The sequence below is a fragment of the Pristiophorus japonicus genome, chromosome 5 (genome assembly GCF_044704955.1).
Source record: "Pristiophorus japonicus isolate sPriJap1 chromosome 5, sPriJap1.hap1, whole genome shotgun sequence".
Taxonomy (NCBI): domain Eukaryota; kingdom Metazoa; phylum Chordata; class Chondrichthyes; family Pristiophoridae; genus Pristiophorus; species Pristiophorus japonicus.
In genome coordinates this window covers 139,360,389-139,367,973 of record NC_091981.1, presented here as the reverse complement: position 1 = coordinate 139,367,973, position 7,585 = coordinate 139,360,389, and positions in this window count along the sequence as shown.

Here is a 7,585-nt window from a genome sequence, read left to right as displayed (position 1 = left end):
TCTTTCTCAGCCCCGTTTTAATGGCACATCAAGGTAGAAACTGCTGCAAAACTTATGCAGCAAATGTCACCACCAGTTCATATTACTCCTAATCTAATTAAACTGCAGATTAATACAAGTGATTGATTTCACACAAGTGGCTGTTTCTAATGTAGTCAGGGCTGATGTAACAGGGACAGCAATGCCTGAGTCAGAAAGAGCTCTGTGGGAACAGTCCATGTAATGTTCTAGGGTTAAATGCCTCAGTTACGACGAGACCCTGTGTAATGAAATTTCACTGCCAATTGCATTCCATCACTAAAAGCTGTCACAGATAAACTCAATAGGAGCCAAAATATTTAACCATTCAACAGACATCAATATTTGACACCCCACAACTAAAATCATTCAGAATAATTTATGGATAGTTAGAGCAACTCAAAAAATACATCAACTGCAATCATACCCCAAGTATCATGACTTTACCAATTTCTATCAAATCTCATGACTAAAAATTAGAAAATACTAGCTGCTTTACTTATTAGAAACAACCAGACTATTGAAGACTTATCAGCAAACAAAAATATTTTTCATTCGGGTCAATTATGACTTGCTTATATTACTAAATAAAGCTGGCTACAAATTATTCATACATATGCTGATTTGCATAATTGGTTTGCATTTATGTGGAAAGTCAGTAAATGCTTGCTGTACTCCAGAGCTCAATAACTGAGGCAAAATTAAAGTAACTTCTAATTCCAAATCTTCTTATTTATCCAATTCTTTTTACCCCTTACCACACCTTATATGCTCATCAGTTTTCAGTTAGTATTTCTACCACGGACGCTCTGCCAGTGCCCTTGATGAGGTGGTGCGGTCTACAGCTGGGTCATCATGCAAGGCTCCCCAATGAAAAGTTAGCAACCTTCCACCAGCTATGCTACAGTCAATGGGGTAGTACTTCGTAGGAGCACTAGGATAGGCAAAGGCAAAGACCAAGGAAATGCACAAGGGTGATAAGTTGACTTTGTAATGCAGTTTTGGAACTGATTCATTTATAAATTATGTTTGGAATGTTTGTTTCGTGGTGGCTTTCATTTCAGCATTGTGGCTAAGACGATGTGGCGATGTTCTGTGACAGAGGGTCGGCAGTGTTGAGCAACAGGGATCTGAGATTTCATTCAGGGGAACCGGAGACTGATGATGCAGCCACAGACAGCCTGTCCGAAACAGGGATTTGCAAGCTGCTTCCTTCCTTCCTTCACCAACTGAAGTGGTTGCGGAATCCGTGGTGGCAAGGGCTATGCCCTCATGATGGCGAAGTTGTGGAGGATGCAGCAGACCAGCACAAATTGGGATATCCGCTCCGTCGAGTACTGGAGAGCTCCTCCCGCGCAGTCAAACATAGAAACATAAAAAATAGGTGCAGGAGTAGGCCATTCAGCCCTTCGAGCCTGCACCACCATTCAATAAGATCACGCTGATCATTCACCTCAGTACCCTTTTCCTGCTTTCTCTCCACACCCAGTGATCCCTTTCGCCATAAGGACCATATCTAACTCCCTCTTGAATATATCTAACGAACTGGCATCAACAACTCTCTGTGGTCGAGAATTCCACCGGTTAACAAGTCTGAGTGAAGAAGTTTCTTCGCATCGCAGTCCTAAATGGCTTACCCGTTAACCTTAGACTGTATCCCCTGGTTCTGGACTTCCCCAACATCGGGAACATTCTTCCTGCATCTAACCTGTCCAGTCGCGTCAGAATTTTATATGTTTCTATGAGATCCCCTCTCATTCTTCTAAACTCCAGTGAATACAGGCCCAGTCGATCCAGTCTCTCCTCATATGTCAGTCCAGCCATCCCTGGAATCAGTCTGGTGAACCTTCGCTGCACTCCCTCAATAGCAAGAACGTCCTTCCTCAGATTAGGAGACCAAAACTGAACACAATATTCCAGGTGAAGCCTCACCAAGGCCCAGTACAACAGCAATAAGACCTCCCTGCTCCAATACTCAAATCCCCTAGCTATGAAGGCCAACATGCCATTTGCCTTCTTCACTGCCTGCTGTATCTGCATGCCAACCTTCAATGACTGATGTACCATGACACCCAGGTCTCGTTGCACCTCCACTTTTCCTAATCTGCCGCCATTCAGATAATATTCTGTCTTCCTGTTTTTGCCACCAAAGTGGATAGACTCACATTTATCCACATTTTACTGCATCTGCCATGCATTTGCCCATTCACCTAACCTGTCCAAGTCACCCTGCAGCCTCTTAGCATCCTCCTCACAGCTCACACCGCCACCCAGCTTAGTGGCATCTGCAAACTTGGAGATATTACACAATTCCTTCATCTAAATCATTGATGTATATTGTAAATAGCTGGGGTCCCAGCACTGAGCCCTGCGGCACCCCACTAGTCACAGCCTGCCATTCTAAAAAGGGACCCATTTATTCTGTCACTCTGCTTCTTGTCTGTCAACCAGTTCTCTATCCACATCAGTACATTACCCCCAATACCATGTGCTTTAAATTTGCACACCAATCTTGTGTGTAGGACCTTGTCAAAAGCCTTTTGAAAGTCCAAATACACCACATCCACTGGTTCTCCCTAGTCCACTCTACCAGTTACATCCTCAAAAAATTCCAGAAGATTTGTCAAGCATGATTTCCCTTTCATAAATCCATGCTAACTTGGACCACTGTTTTCCAAATGCACTGCTATTTAATCTTTAATAATTGATTCCAACATTTTCCCCACTACTGATGTCAGGCTAACCTATCTATAATTACCCGTTTTCTCTATCCCTCCTTTTTTTTAAAATTGGTGTTACATTAGCTACCCACCAGTCCATAGGAACTGATCCAGAATCAATAGACTGTTGGAAAATGATCACCAATGCATCCACTATTTCTAGGGCCACTTCCTTAAGTACTCTGGGATGCAAACAATCAGGCCCTGGGGATGTATCGGCCTTCAATTCTATCAATTTCCCTGACACAATTTCCTGACTAATAAGGATTTCCTTCAGTTCCTCCTTCTCGCTAGATCCTCGGTCCCCGAGTATTTCCAGAAGGTTATTTGTGTCTTCCTTCGTGAAGACAGAACCAAAGTATTTGTTCAATTGGTCTGCAATTTCTTTGTTCCCCATTATAAATTCACCTGATTCTGACTGCAAGGGACCTACATTAGTCTTCACTAATCTTTTTCTCTTCACATACCTACAGAAGCTTTTGCAGTCAGTTTTTATGTTCCCAGCAAGCTTCCTCTCATACTCTATTTTCCCCCTCCTAATTAAACCCTTTGTCCTCCTCTGCTGAATTCTAAATTTCTCCCAGTCCTCAGGTTTGCTGCTTTTTGTGGCCAATTTATATGCCTCTTCCTTGGATTTAACACTATCCCTAATTTCCCTTGTTAGCCACGGTTGAGCCACCCTCCCCATTTTATTTTTACTCCAGACAGGGATGTACAATTGTTGAAGTTCATCCATGTGATCTTTAAATGTCTGCCATTGCCTCTCCACCATCAACCTTTTAAGTATAATTCGCCAGTCTATTCTGGCCAATTCACATCTCATACCATCGAAGTTACCTTTCCTTAAGTTCAGGACCCGAGTCTCTGAATTAACTGTGTCACTCTTCTTCTTAATACAGAATTCTACCATATTATGGTCACTCTTCCCCAAGGGGCCTCGCACAACAAGATTGCTAATTAGTCCTTTCTCATTACACATCACCCAGTCTAGGATGGCCTGCCTTCTAGTTGGTTCCTCGACATATTGGTCTGGAAAACTATCCCTAATACACTCCAGGAAATCCTCCTCCACCATATTGCTATCAGTTTGGTTAGCCCAATTTATATGTAGATTAAAGTCGCCCATGATAACTGCTGTACCTTTATTGCACGCATCCCTAATTTCTTGTTTGATGCTGTCCCCAACCTCACTACTAGTTTGGTGGTCTGTACACAACTCCCAGTAGCGTTTTCTGCCCTTTGGTATTCCGCAGCTCTACCCACAAAGATTACACATCATCCAAGCTAAAGTCCTTCCTTACTATTGCGTTAATTTCCTCTTTAACCAGCAACGCTACCCCACCTCCTTTTCCTTTCTGTCTATCCTTCCTGAATGTTGGATACCCTTGGATGTTGAGTTCCCAGCCTTTGTCATCCTGGAGTCATGTCTCCGTAATCCCTATTGTATCATATTTGTTAATCGTTGCCTGCGCAGTTAATTCATCCACCTTATTACGAATACTCCTCGCATTGAGGCACAGAGCCTTCAGGCTTGTCTTTTTAAACCCACTTCGTCCCTTCAGAATTTTGCTGAAATGTGGCCCTTTTTGATTTTTGCATTTGGTTTCTCTGCCCTCCACTTTTACTTTTCTTCTATCTTTTGCTTCTGCCCCCATTTTTCTTCCCTCTGTTTCCCTGCATAGATTCCCATCCCCCTGCCATGTTAGTTTAAACCCTCCCCAACAGCACTAGCAAACACTCCCCCCCAAGACATTGGTTCCGGTCCTGCCCAGGTGCATATCGTCTGGTTTGTACTGGTCCCACCTGTCCCAGGAATTTGAATGCCTCCCTCCTGCACCACTCAAGCCACGTATTCATCTTGGCTATCCTGCTATTTCTACTGACTAGCACGTGGCACTGGTAGCAATCCTGAGATTACTACCTTTTAGGTCCTGCTTTTTAATTTAACTCCTAGCTCCCTAAATTCAGCTTGTAGGACCTCATCCCGTTTTTTACCTATATCGTTGGTACCGATATGCACCACGACAACTTGCTGTTCACCCTCCCCCTCCAAAATATCCTGCAGCCGCTCAGAGACATCCTTGGCGCTTGTACTAGGGAGGCATCATACCATTCTGGAGTCTCGATTACAGCCGCAGAAACGTCTATCTATTCCCCTTACAATAGAATCCCCTACCACTATAGCTCTCTCCATCATCGACATCAACATAGCCCCAAAGCGGAGGGGGCAGCAGAAGCAGTGCCGCAAAAAAGTTAATGCCGTAGCACTTAAGGACCCAGCTAAGAGAGCCAGCGCCTCACAACTAGCCTGGTGTGCCTTGACAAACCCGAGATGCAGAATGCCCACAGCGCTTGGTCTGCCCTCCAGGCCTCCATAACTAGTGCCTGCAAAGAGACACATGGTTACTCAACCAGGAAGCACCAGGACTGGTTTGATGAGAATGATCAGGAGATCCAAGAGCTAATAGATCGCAAGCGCAGGGCGTTTGAGCCTTAAGCAACCACCCAATGCGGGAACAGCAAAACAGCATTACAGACGACTCAAGGCTGAGGTCGAACAAAAAACCCAGGACCTAAAGAACAGGTGGTGGAAGAAGAAAGCAGAGGAGATACAGCAGCTGGCCAACAACCATGATGTGCGAGGATTCTTCATCGCAGTCAAGACCACCGACGAGCCAAACACCCAAGGCCCCACCCCACTGCTGGCCAAGAACAGGGAAACACTCATCAAGGACACCGAGGCAGTCAGGGCCCACTGGAAGGAACACTTCAAAGATCTCCTCAATCGAGACTCTGCCTTTAACTTGAGTGTTCTCGACTCCATCCCACATCATGCTTCCCGCCACCACCTCAGTGAGACTCCAACACTGCACGAGGTAGAAAAAGCAACAAGACAGCTCAAAAACAATAAGGCTACAGGTGCGGACGGAATCCCTGCTGAGGCATTGAAGTATGGCGGAGAGGCACTGCTGGCATGAATACACAACCTCATCACTCTCTCATCTGGAGGGAGGAGAGCATGCCGGGGGATCTGAGATATGCAGTAATCATGACTATCTTTAGACCATCTTTAAAAAAGGGGACAAGTCTGACTGCGGCAACTACAGAGGAATCTCCCTGCTATCAGCCACTGGGAAAATCGTCGCTAGAGTTCTCAACTGTCTTCTCCCCATGGCCGAGGAGCTCTTCCCGGAGTCACAGTGCGGATTTCGTCCCCTACGGGGCAAAACGGACATGATTTTTGCAGCACGATAGCTACAGGAAAAATGCAGAGAACAGCGCCAGCCCTTATACATTGCCTTCTTCCACCTTACAAAGGCCTTTGACACTATCAACCATGAGGGTCTATGGAGTGTTCTCCTCCGTTTTGGATGCCCCCAAAAGTTCGTCACCATCCACCGCCTGCTCCATGACGACATGCACGCCGTGATCCTTACCAACGGATCCATCACAGACCCAATTCAAGTCCGGACCGAGGTCAAACAGGGCTGCGTCATCACCCCAACCCTCTTCTCAGTCTTTCTCTCCACCATGCTCCACTTCACAGTCAACAAGCTCCCCGCTGAAGTGGAACCAAACTACAGAACCAGTGGGAACCTGTTGGACCCGCGACGTCTCCAGGCCAGATCCAAGACCACCCCAACCTTTGTCGTCAAGCTACAGTACACAGACGACGCCTGCGTCTGCACACATAGAGGCCGCATTCCAGGACATAGTCGACATATTTACTGAGGCATACGATAGCATAGGCCTTACGCTAAACATCCGTAAGACAAAGGTCCTCCACCAGCCTGTCCTTACCACACAGCACTACCCCACAGTCAAGATCCATGGAGTGGCCCTGGACACCGTGGACCACTTCCCATATCTCGGGAGCCTCCCATCAAGATCAGGCATCGACGGCGAGATCCAATATCGCCTCCAGTGCGCCAGTGCAGCCTTCAGTCGCCTGAGGCAAAGAGTGTTTGAAGGCCCTCCAACCTGCCCTCCTGTATGGCTCGGGGCATGGACCATGTACAATCGACACCTCAAGTTGCTGGAGAAATATCACCAAAGATGTCTCCGCAAGATCCGAAAAATCCCCTGGGAGGACAGGCGCACCAACATCAGTGTCCTCACTCAGGTCAACATCCCCAGCACTGAAGCACTGACCACACTCGATGAGCTCCGCTGGGCAGGCCACATAGTCCGCATGCCAGACACGAGACTCCAAAAGCAAGTGCTCTATTGGAGCTCCTGCATGGCAAATGAGCCAAAGGTGGGCAGCGGAAACGCTACAAGGACACCCCTCAACGCCTCCCTGATAAAGTGCAACATCCCCACTGACACCTGGGAGTCCCATGCCAAGACCGCCCTAAGTGGAGGAAGTGCATCCGAGAGGCCGCTGAGCACCTCGAATCTCAACGCCGAGAGCATGCAGAAAACAAGCGCAGACAGCGGAAAGAGCATGCAGTGAACCAGTCCCACCGACCCCTTCCCTTAACGACTATCTGTCCCCATTGGTGACAGAATCTGTGACTCTCGTATTGGACTGTACAGCCACCCAAGGGCTCACTTCAGGAGTGGAAGCAAGTCTTCCTCGATTCCGAGGGACTGCCTATGATGAGCTCTCCCACTCTTTTTCCTGCCCTCCTGTGCAGCAGAGTCACCCATGGTGCCATGAACTTGGCTGCTGCTGCTGCTACCCTCCCCTGATGAATCATCCCCCCCAACAGCAGCCAAGGTAGTGTATCTGTGAGGGGGATGACCACAGGGGACCTCTGCACTACCTTCCTTCTACTGCTCTGCCTGTGGTCACCCATTCCCTATCTGCCTGAGTAACCTTTACCTGCGGTGTGACTAACTCA